Source organism: Mesoplodon mirus (genome assembly GCF_964341445.2).
Source record: "Mesoplodon mirus genome assembly, chromosome: 13".
Classification (NCBI taxonomy): domain Eukaryota; kingdom Metazoa; phylum Chordata; class Mammalia; order Artiodactyla; family Ziphiidae; genus Mesoplodon; species Mesoplodon mirus.
Genome location: NC_138989.1, coordinates 2,754,687 through 2,772,814, shown reverse-complemented (window position 1 = coordinate 2,772,814; position 18,128 = coordinate 2,754,687). Strand labels below are relative to the sequence as shown.

The 18,128-nt window shown below is 41.7% G+C and overlaps 1 protein-coding gene across 1 annotated transcript in view; it reads right to left on the bottom strand.

The window, feature by feature from the left end:
* Positions 1-18,128, bottom strand: part of TMEM132D (transmembrane protein 132D) — a gene marked incomplete at both ends in the record, with an annotated part of 633,090 nt that overhangs the window by 541,619 nt on the left and 73,343 nt on the right. The gene's annotated exons all lie outside the window — the stretch shown is intronic.

Genomic DNA, 18,128 nt, shown 5'->3' with positions numbered 1-18,128 from the left:
CAGGGAGATAAAGAGATCAGTTCCTGCAGCGAGTCACAGTAAGGAGTTAGAATTTTGCTCGAAACCTGATTGCAAACCATGGTGGTGGGGGGAGGGAGGGCTGGATAATCCAGAATCTGCAAAATCTCCTCCAACACAGACTCTAATACAACATCACAAAGCAACTGTACCGCAATTAAATAAACTAACACATAAACAGAATTTTAAAACAGAACCTGCAATCTCCTACAACAGAGACTAATACAACATCGTAAGGCAACTGTACCCCAATTAAATAAATAAACACATAAACAGAATTTAAAAGAAGAATCTGCAATCTCCTTCAAGAGACTAATACAACATCATAAAGCAACTGTACCCCAATTAAATAAACACATAAACAGAATTTAAAAGAAGAATCTGCAATCTCCTCCAACAGAGACTAATACAGCACTGTAAAGCAACTGTACCCCAATTAAATAAACACATAAACAGAATTTTAAAAAAGAATCTGCAATCTCCTTATGTTTATGTGTTGACACATCTTTTCAACCACTGATTAAAGACAAGTGTGGAGGACAAGGGCTGCAGCAAGGAGCCCCCATAGGAGCCTCAGGCACTAGCCAGCAAGTGATGGCTTGGAGATGGATGGGGTCATGGAGACAGGGACAGGTCAATGGACTGGGGATCTATCGAGAAGGATCGTGGATGTCTTCTACATTTTTGGCCTATAACCACAAAATAAGGAGTCTCAAAATCTTATCTTTTTTAATGAAATACAGTTGATTTACAAGGTTGTGTTAGCTTCAGGTGTACAGGAAAGTGATTCAGTTCTACACACACACACACACACACACACACATATATATATATATATATATATATATATATATATATATATATTCTTTTTCAGATTCCCTTCCATTATAGATTATTAGAAAATATTGAGCAGAGCTCCCTGTGCTATACAGTAGGTCCTTGTTGGTTATCTATTTTATATAGAGTGGTATGTATGTGTTAATCCCAAACTCCTAATTTATCCATCTCTCAAGATCTTGTAACCATGGAAATTTCTCGATAACCCTTAGAAATCCACTAAGAAGCAGAATGTGTCTTTCATCCTGGGTGGTCTATCGGGACAGCGCGTGTCTATACTCCATAAATGAGCACACAGACTCCTTTTTGCTATCATTGTCATAACTGTTTTCTCTACAAATAAACATCTTGTATCCTCCCCAGGAAGCCCCGTATCTGAAAGAAAAAGAATGCTTAATAGATACTAGTTGAATTGCATCTTAATAACTTTCCAGAGAATCAGATTATCTTGATTTAGAAGTTTCTGAATTTGTTTTCAAAGGAAAAAAATTGTAAACTGCTAACTACCCAAGGGTCAAATGTACCCGGACCTTTAATCCAGTATTTCCTTTCTGTCATCTATATTCTGGTGACATATCCCCATTTCATTCTCCACTGGACGTGTCGTAAGTTTAATGTCAACTGCATACATTTCTTTCATTTCAACAGCTTGCACAAACTGCCTGGCAAGACACAATCAAATTAGCAGTGTCTGGTCAAAGGCAACAGGGCAGAGAAGAGGGTAAAATCAGTGGAAATTGTCTCATTAGAATCACAAAGGCTTACATTTTTATGAGTTGCTTCAGGAAACAAGTTCTGAAATATATTGATCAAAAGCAAAATGGCAATAAAACTCAACGGAATCAAACCTACACACTGACAACAAAAGAGAAATTGACCTCTAACAATTAATTATGTGGAACATTTGAATAGTATAGAAAGTTATAAAACCTGTTTCATCTTTTTTCAAATAAACTGTTGCTTCTAGAACAAAGGAGTGAGAGAAAGCTACTAATTCTGTCAAGCAAGAGAGGTGGTGAAAAATGTTTCAAATGGCTTAAAAAACTATCATTGCCTCGAACCCTGACCACTTTAGAATACAAAGGAAAAATTTTTTAATGTAGACTCTTTTTCCGGTCCAATCACAAACATCCTATTCTTTGGGAGGAATAGACTGAATTAACCTCCACGGTAACCAATCTGTGCTTCCCCACACATTTCCAAGAACCAAGGTCATGTCTTCTCAAAATCTAATTACCAAATGAATCTTTCCATTTCTGCCCAGCTTTCACTTTTTTTAGGCACTGATGCCTGGAATCCTGGCTGAAAAAAATCAATTTGAAAAGCAAACATTCTAATAGCCATCAGCAGAGTTGACAATCTACAGATATGCTTTTTAGAAAGCATGCTCCATACACCCCCTATTTTGCTACACATTAGGGCGAAGACCAAAAGAAGCTATGGGACCTCTTTTTCTCACACTCTCCCTCAGAGAGGAGAGATATCCCATTTTGATTTTTCCAGGGTGTTGGAAAACTATTTGTTATTTATTACAGTGCTAAGCTACAGGGGTAAGTGAACTGATCTCTTAGAGAGCCATTCAGACTCCAAAGTAAATGTCTGAATTACTCTGGGTAGAAAAGTCCCACATTACTCATCTCTGGACGGACTAAACATCACAGTTAAGAGATGATTCCCCATGGCAGGCTAGCTTAAGGTACGTGCACTGCTATATGTTTGCTTTTCATTGTGTCAGTTATTGAAGGGCAAAACAATCAGAAGCCCCAGTGTTGGAGCTCATTTCAAACTATCCCTCTTGTCATCTATGTAATCTCCTTAGGGTCTTTCAACTCAAGGGGCCTCAATATCCTCACCTGTAAAATGGGAGCAATGTGTACAGGGTCGTTATGGGAATAAATGAGACAGGATATGTTAAATGAATAGCACATGAGAAGCATTCCATAAATGTTAGCCATTTTAATGAGCACTCATTCACTCATTCACTCCTCATCCAGTAAATGTTTACCTATTAGCTGTTAGGTATGGTGCTAAGTACAATGTATTGCAAACGACCAGACCTAGTCCCCAGCAGCATGGAACACAAGGTCTAGTGGAGAGGGAGAGGCATTCAACAAATCAGTACACCCATACATACATCAGAAACTCTGTGATAACCGCTAGAAAAGAAAGATGGTTCCTTAAGGGACTTACTGAAGAACTCTCACTAGGACTGGGGGTTTCTGAAAAAACGATCTTTAAGAAAGTGACTTTAGGGTGGTCCCTGCTGGTCCAGTGGTTAAGACTCCATGCTTCCACTGCAGGGGGCACAGTTTTGATTCCTGGTTGGAGAACTCAGATCCTCGCATGCTGCCCACGACTTGGCCAAAAGAAAAAAAAAAATAGTGACTTTAAGGTGAAGACTAAAGGATGAACAGACATTATCAGAGGGAAGAGTCAGGGAAGCTCATATGTGGCATTTTTTTTCTGACTAGAATTTATTACATTTTCACTTAGTCTCGAAAATATTAAAAAGTCCAAAGAAAATTAATATCATCCATAATCCACCACCAAGAGGCAAACTGATGTACATTCCACCAAATGTTTCTTTCTAGGATATATATATATATATATATATATATATATATATTAGGTGACATTATATATACCCCCACACATGAATTCTTAGCCCTGTATATGTATGTGTGCATTAGAACCATCATTTTTACTTACTATTGTGTTTTGAGCCCTTCCCCATGCCCTCAAAAATTCTATAATAAACAAAGATGGTGAGAATATATTTGAAAGTAGATGCACATCATCCAATTTTTTTTCCATAGGAAGAATTCTCCAGCTGGGTTGTGGGATGAAAGGGCAGGAATATTTTAATGTCTCTCCTAAGTATTGCCTTTGAAATATTGGTATGATTGTCCAGGCTCCACTCTCACCAGGAGTATGGGAGCGGCTTTTCACTCTCCTGCAGGTTAGGTCCCTAAACCTCTGTCAGTGTGTTAGGGGTGAACGGTCCCACATCATTCCTATTTCTTCGGTTTAAATAAGGAATGACAATATTTTTCAGATTTTATTTTAGATTATTTTGTGAATTGCCTGTTAATATGCGGTCTTATTTTTCTATGTTAGCACTGGTCTACAACTACTTGTTAAAACCACACTGTATGTTGTCAGGTATTCTGAAAGTGTTGACACAGGTCAGCAAGACACATGTATAATTTTAAATACGGTATTTTATTTAAATATGGTAATTTTTGTCTGTAAGTAATCAGAGCTATAGACATTTTTAAAGCTGTTCTTTTATATATACACACATTATGGCCAGGCTTTCTGTTTTATTCTATTGAACTTCCTATTTTTAAGCCTGTACTGCAGTATCTTATTTATTTTTAAAGTGTGTTTTAATATCTTACAGTGAAGTGTCTTCAAAATTACTCTTCCTTTAAATATCTGTCTTATTACATATCGTCATTTGTTTTTCTAAATAAATTTCAGAACTATTTTGTCAACTTACCGTTAAATAAAACACTGCTATTTTGATTGGAAAGGTAAAATTATAGATTAATTCCAGAAAATTATAATGTTGCCCCTTCCCTAATTTCACATAAGTGGTCTTTTCTGCCTTAATTTACGTTTTATAGATTTTAGTTTTGTGAACCAGTTCCTTCAATTTTCTGCATTTTTATTAAGTTCTTCTTAGATCGTTTATATTTTTGTTATTTGTGAGTGGAATCTTTTTTCCACGTTATTTGCAAAGTAATTGTTGCTATTTGGGGGCAACGTGATAGATGTCTGAGTTTCTCTAATCCTCTAGAAAGACATCATATCTTCTCTCAATAATTATTTTCCCCTTGAGTAAATAAAAAGAATATACACACATATATGCATTTCTGGAAGAAACTTAAAGAATATTATTAAACTTTATTTCATGTGAGCAGGCAGGCTGAAGAAAATTGGCTTTGGTTTCTTATTTAGCACCAGTGTACACACATTTATTTGAGTAATCTACACTGCTACATCACTGTGTCCATAGTGGGCATCCCTCATTGTGTTGTTACTTATATTTTGCCATTACATGTAATGTGGCTACTTGACTCAGATACTGTGTATAACTCTGGAAAAGTGTCACCCTATTCCTATCGTACTGTTTCTATTTCTTTAAATCAGACATGACTACTGGATTTAATCAAAATTGTTGTTGGTATAGATCAGGAAGTCACCTTTACCCTTAAAAAAACTAAAAGTAGAGTTACCATATGATCCAGCAATCTCACTTTTGGGCATATATCCAGAAAAGAGGAACACTCTAATTCAAAAAGATACATGCACCCCAGTGCATGTATAGCATGTTCATAGCAGTGTTCACTGCAGCACTATTTACAAATAGTCAAGACATGGAAGCAACCTAAGTGTCCATCGACAGATGAATGGATAAAGGAGATGTGGTGTGTATGTATACATACATATACACAATGTGTATATATACACAATGAAATACTACTCAGCCATAAAAAAGAATGAAATAATGTCATTTGCAGCATCATGGATAGAACTCAAGATTACCATACTAAGTGAAGTAAATCAGACAGAGAAAGATAAATATCACTTATATCTGGAATCTAAAAAAATGATACAAATGAACTTATTTACAAAACAGAAACAGATTCACACACATAGAAGACAAACTTATGGTTACCAAAGGGGAAATGGGGGGAGGGAGGGATAAATTAGGAGTTTGGGATTAATAGATACACAGTACTATATATAAAATGGATAAACAACAAGGACCTACTGTATAGCACAGGGAACTATATCCAATACCTTGTAATAACCTATAATGAAAAAGACTGAAAAAGAATATATATGTGTGTATATATATATGTATAGAATCACTTTGCTGTACGCCTGAAACTAACTCAACATTGTAAATCAACTATTCTTCAATTAAAAATAAAGTTACCGGGCTTCCCTGGTGGTGCAGTGGTTGAGAATCTGCCTGCTAATGCAGGGGACACGGGTTCGAGCCCTGTTCTGGGAGGATCCCACATGCCGTGGAGCAACTAGGCCCGTGAGCCACAAATACTGAGCCTGCGCATCTGGAGCCTGTGCTCCGCAACAGGAGAGGCTGCGATAGTGAGAGGCCCGTGCACCACGATGAAGAGTGGCCCCCGCTTGCCACAACTAGAGAAAGCCCTCGCACAGAAACGAAGACCCAACACAGCAAAAATAAATTAATTAATTAATTAACTCCTACCTCCAACATCTTCTTAAAAAAAAAAAAATCTGGAGGCTCTAACACCAATGCAAATTTAAAAATAAAATAAAATAAAAATAAAGTTACCTTTAATAACACATATCTTAATATTACACCATTCTTGCAGATTTTTAAAAGTTTTGGGTTTTATTAATGTATTATATTACTCCACTTGACATGTCAGTATTTTATTGGAGTTTTTTTTTTTTTTTTTTTTTGCGGTATGCGGGCCTCTCACTGTTGTGGCCTCTCCCGTTGCGGAGCACAGGCTCCGGACGCGCAGGCTCAGCGGCCATGGCTCACGGGCCCAGCCGCTCCGCGGCATGTGGGATCTTCCTGGACCGGGGCACGAACCCGTGTCCCCTGCATCGGCAGGGGGACTCTCAACCACTGCGCCACCAGGGAAGCCCACAGTAACACATTTTTAAAAAAAAAAAAATCTCTGCAGCTTGGCAACAAGACATGAACATGATTAAACTGATGTATTATATTTATTAATATAAACATTCTGCAGAGCTAAATAGGTTAAGTGGTTTTCAGTTCCCTAAAGGAATGAAAAGAGCCACGATAATTAGTAGAAACATAACTAAACTCATTGAATTTGTATTAATTTAACTGCATGGAATTAGTCCAATTTGGGCAAAAAAACCCACAAAAGGTTAAGTAGTACAGGAAGATTCTCAGCCACAGCCCCATCTAATTTGTGCCCTGGAGGAAGCAGGGGATGGGAGACAGGCTCCAATGTGAGCTCAAGGGGCCTTACTGCACAGGGTCCCCTCTGCCGAGGGGAGCATCTTTGAGAGGGAGTGAAGGGTCGTGGAGTAGGAAGGCAGGGTCTGGCTTTCCAAGGGCCGCCTGGTGCAGAGTTCCTGGTTTCTGGCTTGAGCAGAAGTTGCAGACCGGTGACCCGCAGGCCAAATCCAATGTCCCAAATGCTTTTGTGTGGTCTGCACAACGTTTTAAAAAATGAGCGGTTAAGAATTGTAAGACTTCAGGGACTTCCCTCACGGTCCAGTGGTTAAGACTCTGAGCTTCCGCTGCAGGGGGCACATGTTCGATCCCTGGGAGGGGAACCAAGATCCTGCATGCTGTGCGGTGCAGCCAAAAAAAAAAAAAAAAAAAGAATTGGAAGACTTCACAGAAAAATATAGATTTCAGGTATCCTCTGGATGCGGGAAGTTCTGCTGGGCTGGCATTGCACCGGTCAGCTGTCCCTGGGGAGGGTAGATTCTGTCCCTAGTGGGACATAGTGCCCTCCACCGCCTGGTTCCTCCTCATCAGCCCAGTTCTGAGTCACTGGGTCTCACACTTGCCCACATCATTCACTCTCGCGATCTGCCTGGTCCTCATGAGCATGTGTGTTCTCCACTCCTGCTGCAGAGGAATCAAGAGGCCCTGATGCTGAGGATTATCAGGGCAATGGGCACGGGGCTGTCAAGAAAGGGGTGGGGGAGCCCTCTCTCCCCAGCCTCTGTGAGGCTCACCCAGGGTGGGGTGGCACAGGTCCTCTGCACTCAGCTCTACAGCCTGGAGGCTCAGACTCGGCCCTTTGTGTGAGGCTTTTCATATGAGTCCTCATCATATTTCCGTCAAAGCTCATTTTGCCCTGGGATGCTGGCACAAAAATACTCTGGTCACAGGACACACTGCCTCACGCTTACATGTTTATTTGTTACACCAGCTTCAGAATGGAAGCTGTCCTTGATGATCATCAAACTCCAAAAAAGTTCTCTATGTGACATGAGGCCCAACCCCCAGTCTCCCTACTGGTGCCTGAATGTTCCCCACAATAAAGCCCATCATCATGTACTTGAATATGCGGCTTCAGAGAAACCCCTCCAGAGATGCTAAGATACAGACTTCACAAGGGGATACATCTTGCTATTGATAAAAGAAATGCTCCCAAATTGAGGTGTGAAGTCATTCTGGCTTATGCATGAGTTCACTTGAATGTGATGCTAGCTAAGATAGCCTGTTTGTGTCCTATCAAACAGACACTGTACATTTGTTTTCATTATTAAAGAAAAAGGTGCACTGACCAGAAGTAAAGAATGTCCACATTAAAAATAAAGACTGGGACTTCCCTGGCTGTCCAGTGGTTAAGACTCCGAGCTTCCACTGCAGGGGACACAGGTTCGATCCTGGTCGGGGAACTAAGATCCCACAAGCCATGCGGTGCAGCAAAAAATAAAATATAAAATAATAATAATAATAATTTTAAAATAATAAAATAAATAAAGATTAAATGCCTTCCTTCCTGGGACACCAATGCTGGTCCTCCTTCAATGATAAGACTCCCTTCCCAGGTGCCAAGGCCATGCTGACTCGCTGTGTACGTGCTGATCTGGTTTTCTTGAAACCTTGAAGGAATGTATTCCTGACTCGTTTGATGGTCTTTGTTCTGACGAGACATAAAACTGTGCTAAAAACCATGCTTTTCAGGAGCAGTTCCTCAGAGCTATCTGAGAGGCTGTCTTCCGGGCTAGAGTCCTCAGCTGGGCTCAAATAAAACTCTTTTCTATTCCTATGATAGACTGTTTACTGATTATTTTCATCGATTTTACTAATCTTTCCACGATGTTAAACGGGGATGGAGGGAGCAGTGGGGAGGGAGTTTAAAGGAAGAGGGTGTGTTTAGAACCGAAGCCTATAGTCTAAACCAGGGGTCCCCAACCCCTGGGCCATGGACCCATAGCGGTTTGGGGCCTGTTAGGAACCGGGCCGCACAGCAGGAGGTGAGCAGTGGGCGAGTGAGCGAAGCTCCATCTGTATTTACAGCCGCTCCCCATCACTCGCATTACTGCCTGAGCCCCGCCTCCTGTCAGATCAGCGGCGGCATTAGATTCTCTCGGGAGCGTGAACCCTACTGTGAACTGCGCATGCGAGGGATCTAGGTTACCCGCTCCTTATGAGACTCTAATGCCTGATGATGGGAGGTGGAGCTGAGGCGGTGATGGTGCTGCTGCGGAGCGGCTGCAGATACAGGTTACCACGAGCAGAGAGGTTTGACTGCACCGAGACCATAAAGAATCAACTGCTTAGGGCTTCCCTGGGGGCGCAGTGGTTGAGAGTCCGCCTGCCGATGCAGGGGACACGGGTTCGTGCCCCGGTCCGGGAAGATCCCACATGCCACGGAGCGGCTGGGCCCGTGAGCCATGGCCGCTGAGCCTGCGCATCCGGAGCCTGTGCTCTGCAATGGGAGGGGCCACAACAGTGAGAGGCCCGCGTACCGAAAAAAAAAAAAAAATAGAAATCAACTGCTTGCAGACTCATATCAAAACCCTATCGCTGAGTGGCAAGTGAAAACAAGCTCAGGGCTCCCACTGATTCTGCATTATGGTGAGTTATAGAATTATTTCGCTATAAGTTACAATGTAATAATAATAGAAATAAAGTGCATAATAAATGTAATGTGCTTGAATCGTCCTGAAACCGTCCCCCCTGCCCTGGTCCGTGGAAAATTTTCTTCCACGAAACTGGTCGCTGGTGCCAAAAAGGTTGGGGACTGCTGTGCTAAACTCCTAAATTAAGGGGAAGGGGGTTCAGAAAGGACGCCAAGGATGGAGAAAATGGAAGATTAAAGCATCAAAGGAAAAAATGTTCATCTTTCAACGAGTCTATATGGAGATTATTACAGGTCAGGCCCTGAGCTAGACTCAGGCGCCCCTGAGCTCCTGGGTCTCTCTCTTCATGAAGTTGCCTGGTTAGGACTCCAGATATGGAACAACAATTCTGTCTTGTTCACGGTACACAGAGGCAAAGAGTGGTGTGTGTGTGTGTGGAAGCCTGCCATGGGGCAGCCATGTTTATAGGTGCAAGGGAGGGGTAACGGGTACACACTGCTCTCTGAGCAATTTCACAACAGCCAGACACACCTTGGCCTTTAATCAACACAGCTACAGCCTGTGAAGCCTACAGACATGTCTGAGCATGTAGGATATTGGTTAACAGTGGGGTTTTTCCCCCTTTTGGTTTAAAATAATTGCCAAATGAAAAATGGAGAGATTTTTACATGAAGATGCAGATTTTCTGAATTCTCTTGGCAACCAAGACTGAAAGACCTAAACACAACTGGATGTCCATTCACTGTGACCATCATTACCCACCTATGGTAGCCCAGGGCCAGCCTGTGCCTAGGAATAGGGGCCCCTCACGCTCCCAGCACATCACTCTGGGCCCTGCTCTGCATTGTTGCCTGCCTGCAGGAAGGGTTGTGACTTTGGGAGACTGGCCATAAACGCCTCCCCGCCAAGGTGGCATTCACCAAAGAAGCCGTAATACCCTGATCCTTCCGTCGAAGTTGACAGATGGAAAGACATACTTCTCCACCCCCAAGCCCCGCCATATCCAGTCCCTACGCTACTTTATAGAAAATTTTAAAATAGAATATTCTTTCTCAATTGGTCATATTCTGCACCGCTTCTCCCTCACAGCCCTCGTGTATAAACTTCTCCTCTTCGGCACTGATGCTGTTGGCTTTTGTAGCTTATTTTTGTAAAGTTGAGAGAGGATTTAATGTGGTTGTTCAAATCCGTCTTTGGTTTTTCCTTGTCTTCTACCTGAAAACAATTCCTGCCTGTGAAAGGCAGGCAGGCTGAACCTATTCTGACTAGGTCGGACCAATGGAGATGAAAATAGCTACATGTGACTGAGGTCCAAGAGTAGCTGAAAAACAACCAAACAGCCATTCACTTACAGCTGCCCTACATTATTCCACTATCACTCCTTTTAAAGCAATCTGTGCTATCTTAGATAGCACTCTGGCTTAATATTCAGCATCATCCAACGGAGGGAGGTTGACTTAAGGGTGCTGATTAAGAGGGAACAATGAACTCCAGAGCAGCAGGAAGTCTTGGGAATTAGCATGAGAAAAACCTTAAAAAATGTAATTAGTTTGGCTAACAAAACTCACACTGTCTGTCTTCTGATTTAATACCATGTCATTACAAAATATAGGACTCTATTGAGGAAACAGTGATTTCACTTCTCAGCTGAAAGGAACTAGGTGCATGTTGAATATGATTGCTAATGATGAAAGAAATTTGTCACACAAATATTGTATGGCACAGCTTAATCACAGACTCGACACCGTACTCCCCTACCCTTTCTGCCTAATAAACTCTATTCTTTATTCAAGTCATGGGAATAGCAGAATTAGATCTCAAACAGAGATGTGGAATAAAAAGAGGGACCCCAAACTGCCATAACTCATCTACTCAAAGAAAAACACTATCAAATTGGGTCAGAAAACAAAATCTACCCCTATGTGAAAACTGGAAAGGGTAAAAATAAAGATTGGGCACTGGTCAATCAAGAAAGCAGGGGTTGCAATAGGAATATAAGAAAAAGTTAAGTTGAAGATCAAAAGAACAAAACGAGAGAAAGACAATTTATGGATACGAAGAGTAAAATGTACAATGTAGACAGTGATTATAAACTCTTAAGGGCTTACTTGCATAACACTGGAATATTAAAAATAGAATTATAGATTGAAATATATAAAGCAAAAGTTGAAAAACAGAAATAAGGAGAAATCGGGCAGAAGACATTAGAAACAAGAAATATTTTACATACTACTTTTACTTCTGACAGATCACGTGCATGAAGAATGGAAGGAAGAAGGGCTTCTCTGGTGGCTCAGTGGTTGAGAGTCCGTCTGCCGATGCAGGGGACGCGAGTTCATGCCCCGGTCCGGGAAGATCCCACATGCCGTGGGGCGGCTGGGCCCGTGAGCCATGGCCGCTGAGCCTGCGCATCCAGAGCCTGTGCTCCACAACAGGAGAGGTCACAACAGTGAGAGGCCCGCGTACCACAAAAATAATTAAAAAAAAAAAAAATGGCAAGCCTCCAGTTAACCTAATCTAGGAAATGTGAGCAGAAAAAATAAATGATGAAAATTAAAAATGAGAGAGGGTAAATAAACACAGATGCTCTGGAAATTTAAAGGCTTATAATACTGTATAAATTAACCCAATGTTGGGACTTTCCTGGTGGTGCAGTGGTTAAGATTCCATGCTCTCAATGCAGGGGGTCTGGGTTCGATCCCTGCTCAGGGAACTAATCCCACATGCATGCCGCAACTAAGAGTTCACATGCCACAACTAAGGAGCACATGTGCTGCAACTAAGGAGTCTTCCTGTCGCAACTAAGACCTGGCGTAACCAAATAAATAAAATAAATTAAAAATAAAAAAATTTTTTTTAATTAACCCAATGTTAATATATTATAAAACTTATCAAGGAACTGCTCCTAGGGAAAAGCATTTGTACTTAGGAGGAGAAGAGGACGAGGAATGTCTAGCTAACCAATAATAGAAGGCAACTTTCCAACCTGGAATCTACCAAAAACCTACAACAAAAAACAAAAATTAATGGTGAAACTATACTGTACCAGCATTGTTATTAGGGCAGAGTACTTCTATCACCAGCATTTATCACTAGAGATCTAGTGAAGAGAGGAAACAAAAATAAATAAGCAAGAGATATGTTGGATTCAAAAAAAAAAAAGAAAAATATTATCCTTTGCAGACAAAATACCATATATTTTTTTAAATCTAAGATACTCCACAAATCTGAAATAGTCTGTTTTTCCTTATTTTAAAAATCTGAAGGAAAAAAATCACAAAATGTTAACATTTCCTCATCTGGGATGGTTAATAAATAAGTGACTATTACACTGTTTCTGGTTTTGTGTGTCTGTGTGCGTGTGTGTGTATATGTGTGTGTATGTGTTTGTGTGTTCAACCTTTAGCAAAAAAGGGGCAGCAGGGGATGGAAATCAGACTGCCTTGGTGGCTTGAAATGTAAATTGTTTCAAATAGTCAAGGAAAATATATACACAATCACTGTTTAACCTGTTCCCCAGAACACAGAAAGAAGAGCATTCTAGAAAAATACCAATATAGAAATGTATCAAAGATAGAACTTAAATAAAATTTAAAAAAATTTAAATCAAATCAATTTTGGCAGGATTATGTCTAAGTGGAATCATTCTAGGAATAAAAAGGGAAACATTAAAGCATTCATTAATTTATTATTCAGCACATTAATAGAGTGAAAAAGAAACATACAGAACCATCTTGAACACTGCCCAAAAGATCCATTTAAGGAAAATCAAAATTATCCCTAATTAAAAATTAAGTCCCAAGCAAAATAAAAGAAATGGGTATTCTTAAAGAAAAAAAAGTATTAATATTTACCACTAATGATATTGCATGCCTAGAAAACCCAATCAAAACTACATGAGGGCTTCCCTGGTGGCGCAGTGGTTGAGAATCCACCTGCCAATGCAGGGGACATGGGTTCGAGCCCTGGTCCGGGAAGATCCCACATGCCGTGGAGCAACTAAGCCCATGTGCCACAGCTACTGAGCCTGCACTCTAGAGCCCATGAGCCACAACTACTGAGCCCGTGTGCCAGCCTGTGCTTGGCAACAAGAGAAGCCACCGCAGTGAGAATCCTGAGCACCGCAATGAAGAGTAGCCCCTGCTCACCGCAACTAGAGAAAGCCTGCGCACAGCAACAAAGACCCAACACAGCCAAAAATAAAAATAAATAAATAAATACTACATGAAAACATTGTTGCTTATCTTTCAATATCTTGTAATAACCTATAATGGAAAATAATCTGAAAATATATATATATCTAACTGAATCACTTTGCTGTACACTTGAAACTAACACAATATTGTAAATAAACTATATGCCAATAAAAAGAAAACTATAGGAAAACGATGATAAGAGCATTCAAGGAGGAGACAGTCGACATAATTAAAACACAGAACCAAGGACTTCTTTATACGAATCCATAACCAGATATAAATGCAATGATGGGAAGATTCCATTTATAATTTTCAAACAAAAACACAGTATCAACGAGTAGATTAACAGGAAACTTGTCAGACCTCTTTAAGACAATGTTTATACTATACTCAGGAACAGAAAATGTTTGGGAAAAAATGACAGCTATCAGTTCCTTTCTAAGGTAATCTGTTGGCTCTGACATTTGTGTACCTTGGGCAGGGACTGCGGTCAGCTTTGCCCTGGTGCCACCCCCTTCCTCTGAGGCTCACACCAGCTGGTGTTACCCCACCTCCCATTCTGGGTGCCCCCCATCCCTGCTTCACCACAACACCTAAAGTCACCCAGATCCTCAGTGCCTGGTGACATTCTCAGTGACCTCAACAGCCACAGAGGTGACCCTCCAACCTCTGGGCCCCCATTTCCTTCCCTCCGCCTTCACCTTCTGAGGCGGGCAGAATTATGGACCCCCTGGAAGATTCCTGCCCTAATCCTGGGGACCAAGAGTATGACAAGATACCACCTTTGAACATGTTACTTCACATGGCAAAATGGACTCTGCAGATGTGATTAAGGTTATAATCGACTGTTCTTAAAGTAGGGTGGTCGCTTGGATCATCAGGGTGGACTCCACATAATCCTGGGAGCCCTTCAAAGCAGATGCAGGAGAGGAAGCCAGGCTGAAGGGTGCCCTGTGCCACGGCTGGATTTGAAGATGGAGCCAGTAAGGTGGGAGATCCCAGTGAGAAACAGGGACCTCAGTCCTATGCTTCCCAGAAACTGGACTTTTCCAACAGCCTGAACAAGTTTGGAAGCAGATTGTCCCCCAAAGCCTCTAGCTGAGAGGCTAGCCTAGCAGACACCTGGTTTTCAGCCCTGTGAGACCTTGGGCAGAAAACCCAGCTGGGCCCACTGGGACTTCTGAGGCAGAGAACTGGGAGTAACACATAAGGAAATCTTATCCACTCTGCCTTTCAGTCCCACTCTGTCTTCAGAAGAAACTGTGCCAGATCCCAAATGCCCATACTCTCACCATCAAGTCCTATCCTAAGCTCTCTCCCTCCTCCAGCACCGCCCCCCCCCCCCGCAGCTCTTCTGCTTTCATGGAGCTAATTGTCTCCATCTCTGTGGTGTTTCCACAAAAGGCACCTCTGTGGTGTCACTGAGCGTAATTCCTGGCTGTGGAATTTCAGCATCTGCCCTGCAGCCCTCCCCAAGTCTCTGTGAACTACAGAAGGTTCTTTGTGAAAACGGTTCTTCTGCTTAAAGTTGCCAGTGTGGCTTTTCTCACTGGTATCAAAGAGCCTGACTTGTACAATCATGTCCTACTATTTTGCATCTTCAAAAAAATCCCTTTTCCCTTTTACACACGCTCATTATTCAATCCTCTTCTTCGTCAAACCTCTCTAAGAATCGTCTCTGGAAGCTGTCTGTTTCCTTCAATTCAGTCCTCAAGACTTTCCAGTTTGGTCTGTCTCCACCAGGCCACCGAAATGCTACCAGTCATCTCTGCCTCTGAATCAAAGGGTGAGAATCTATCCATCTAGACCTCCAACAGCATTTGATAGTATCAGCAGTCTCCCTGCATTGAAGCTTTCTTTTCTCTGGGATACCACCAACTCCTGATATTCCTTTTACCTCTCTGGCCACGTCTCAATTTCTATTCCTGGATAATCCTTTGCCAGACAACTATTAAATGTTGGAATCGCTCAAGACTTGACCCCTTCTATTTTTTCTCTACACTCTCTCCCGAGGAGAGCTCATCCGTCTTCCAAATCTAAACACCATCCATGATTTGTCACTTCCTAAACATATATGCCCAAGCCTAACAATTCCACCAAACCCCAGATTTGCATATCCAATGTCGACCTGACAAAGCCACTCAAATTTCTCCCAAGTTTCTCAAATGTCCGAAGCAGACCTTATGCATTGCTTCCTAGCCTTGTTCTCTCCACTTTTCTCACCTCCGTCAGTGGCACCCTCTTAGCGACAGTTCCTCAAACCAGAAATAGTCGAGTCATTCCTGATTCCTTCCTTTCCTTCACCCCGCCCACTCAGTCCTTCAGTAAATCTCGCTCATCTCACTTGCGAAGTATCTCCAGAATCTGTCCACTTCTCTCCAGATCCAGTCCTCACCCTAGTCCTACTCCTACTCATTACTTCTGAGGACCACGGTGAAGAGGAACCACTGGTTTCTTTCCTTCCTCCCTTCCCTCCAATTCACCCTTCATCACTTGTCAGCGTGAACTGAAAAAACGTAAATAAGATCATCTCACTTCCTGTTTAAAACCCTTTACTGGCTTCCTGTTTTACTGTGAATAGAACCTAAGGTCCTGAGTCCAGCGGTCCTAAGTGTATTGAACTCTAGCTTAGCTTCCCAATGGCTTTTCCAAGGTCAGAGTCTTTCCCAGCCATGACCCTCTTTACTAGCTAAGGGATGACCACGCCGGCCAGCATTCAGCCCCTCCCACGACTTTCTTCCTTTCCCCAGGACCACGGCTCTGCTCTCGTTCTACGATGCCTTTCTCCTGCTATTCATTTTACTGACACCTTTGCATCTTCCATGAGTCGGCTTACACTTAACTGTCACAGAGGCTGTTCCAGACAAGCCTATCTCAAGCCCCTCCATCACCTGTTACTCTCCGTCAAATTACCTTTTCCTTTCCTTCCATTTGGAATCATGTGCTCCCCATTTGTCCTCAGACTCCCCCGCCAGTCTAAGAGCTCCATGAGATTGGAGACTTTTCCTAGAACACCCAAGATGCTTAGTGGCTGTTTATTGTCAAACTATTTCAAGATATAAACAAGGGTGTTAATGATGGTGCAGTAATTCACCTAAGGGCATTTGGTAAATAAAGCTTAGTACATACACACAGTGGATGAATATGCCGCCATTAGGAGAGTGATTTAGTTTCTCGTTCTATAAGAACATGTCAGAATCCAGAATATATTGCTGAATTAAAATAGCTGGATGCAAAACAGCGAGTATGATATGATTCTTCCAGGCACTGCTTGGGAGAATTGTTAAGCAACATGATAAATAAGTAAGTCCCTGCCACCTCTCCGGGAGGATTGCACATGTACCCAGCAATCAGGACCAATCCACGCCTGCAGCTATTCGGATGGGTGAATGTTCCTGGTGCTGTTCCCACCCTCCCGAGCCCCAGGTGCATAACTCGAAGACCATTTGGCCGATATACTGTCAAACCACTCCAAGCATTTCTTTTCAATTAGATGCATATGCAATATCTCTCAAGGACTTAATTTTTGTTTCTAAGCAGAGGTGTGTCTGTGCTTGGGTGTGTCTGTCTGCCCCTGTGACTGTTGGAAAGTCCCCCAAGCATGAATGGTATTTTCTACGGGTGGTGGGATTTCAGATACTGTATTTTTCTGATCTAGGCTTGTCTGCACTGTCTGTATTTCCTACAATTAGTTTGTATTCATTTTCCAATTAGAAATCAGAGCTCTTTTCCTTTGGCAACAGAGACAAGTACAATGATTGAGAAGTGGTTTGAATTCAGTGTCCGTTCAGGAAAGCTACTGACCACCGAGAAGCATCATTGGTCACTGCAAACCAGATGACTCATGGCATTTCATTTGGTCTGATTTTCTCTCCTCCCTCACCAGGCCGTTGGGATACAATGACCAAGGAAATTGGGTGCAGGATTACCTGCTCTACCCACGATTACCTCTTGCCTAACATTTACCCTGAACAATAAAACCCACCAAGCAGGCAGCCACAGTCAGACTCTTTAAAAAAAACTGCCTTATTTCTACCTCAACACTTCAAAATATATTTTCTAGAGCACTTGCCCTTTTTTTGAGAATGTAAAAAAAAAAAAAAAAAAAAAATCTGCCAGAATATAAATATCTGTGCACATGGGACTACAAATAAAAACTTCACCCTTTTACAAATATGATTTGCATTTCTTACCATGCGTTGGAGTATCTGTCAGTTGTATGCCCCACATGGAGGCCAGTGGAACACGGGGAGATATTAGCTCCATTTTTCCAGACAGAAAAACTGAGTTACTTACCATGGGGCTAAGTGATTGCAAAAGGCCCATTCGACCTTCCATCCTGCTTGCATCAGAGAAAAACTAATTATTAATTACATAAAAACAGGCGTAAAATAAAACACACACAAATAGAAAAAGTCCAAATAAAAGAGAAGCAAATTCTCTGTTTGAGCCCATAAAAGGATGATAAAAATGATGAATACCACAATTAAG